This window comes from Colobus angolensis, unplaced genomic scaffold (assembly GCF_000951035.1).
Source record: "Colobus angolensis palliatus isolate OR3802 unplaced genomic scaffold, Cang.pa_1.0 Scaffold134, whole genome shotgun sequence".
Taxonomy (NCBI): domain Eukaryota; kingdom Metazoa; phylum Chordata; class Mammalia; order Primates; family Cercopithecidae; genus Colobus; species Colobus angolensis.
The window spans coordinates 2,793,406-2,794,916 of NW_012114422.1; positions in this window are offsets into that span (position 1 = coordinate 2,793,406).

Sequence of the window (1,511 nt, forward strand, 5' to 3'; positions counted from 1 at the left end):
TTTTTTAAAGAAGACTTGTACTGCAATCAATACCATCAAGAAAGTGAAAAGACAATCTGCACAATGGAAGAATATATTGCAAATATTTGCAAATTATCTGTTAAGGGACTTGTATTGAGACTATACAAAGAATTCTCACAATTGAAATGAGCACAGGATTTGAGAAGAAATTTCTCCAAAGGAAATATATAAATGACCGATAAGCACCTGAAAATAGGCTCAACATTATTAGTAGGGAAATGCAAATCAAGATAATGATGTAGTACTTCCTATCTACTAGGATTATAATTAAAAAAACATAATAACAAGAAGTACTAGTGAGGACGGGGGGAAACTGGAATCTTCATACACTGCTGATGGGAATGAAAGATGGTACAGCTGCTTTGCGAAAGTGGCAGTTCCTCACACAGTTAAACAGAGTTACTATATGAACAAGTTAGTTCCACTCCTAGGTATGTACACAGATATGTACGCAGAAATGTGTTCATATACGTCCAAGCAAAACTTGTCGATAAATGTTCATAGCAGCATTATTCATAAAAGACAAAATGTGGAAACAACCCGAATGTCCACCAGCTGTTGAATGGACACACATAAAATGTGGTATATACAAACTGGAATTTATTCCAGCATAAGAAGGAAGAAAGTACTGATACATGCTAAAACATGGATGAATTTTGAAAACATGCCAAGTGAAAGAAGCCAGATACAAAGATCATACATACAGTCTGTGATTCTATTTACATCAAATTCCAGAATAGGCAAATTCATGAGACAAAGTAGATGAATTGTTGTCTGGGGGTAGGAAGAGGGTAAATGGAGAGTGGTTGCTTTGGAGTGATGAAAAATATTTTATCTGAAAGGCTGGGCAAGAATCGCTCCCCTTTGTATTATGTGTCAGGTGATGATAGTTATCCTAACTCTACCACTGGCAGATTGAGTTTTTTGGTCACAGAAGCCGAAAATGGCAGAGCTTTGTTGCTAATTCTGATCACTAGTTTGGCATCAGAAAGTAATGAGTTAAGGAGGCCTAGAAAGACAGTGGATGGGAGAACCCAGTTGCTGGGAGCGTTTTCTGAGTGAACACTGGTAGAGAGACAGAAGGGGAGAAGAAAACTTCAGGTTATCTGCTCGGTAACTTTGTACAAAAACTTTTTTTTTTTTTTGACAGAGTCTACCTCTATCGCCCAGGCTGGAGTGCAGTGGTGCGATCAAGGCTCACCTCCACCTCTCTGGTTCAAGCCATTCTTGTGCCTCAGCCTCTCTGGTAGCTGGGATTACAGGCGCGACCACCATGCCCGGATAATTTTTAAAATTTTCAGTAAGGACGGGTTTTCACCATGTTGGCCAGGATGGTCTCGAATTCCTGACCTCAAGTAATCTGCCCACCTCGGCCTCCCAAAGTGCTGGGAGTACTGGCGTAAGCCACCGTGCCCGGCCAGAAACACTGATTTTTATCAGTAATGATTCCACACCCTTTTAGGATATTACTAACATTTAAAAGAAAATAT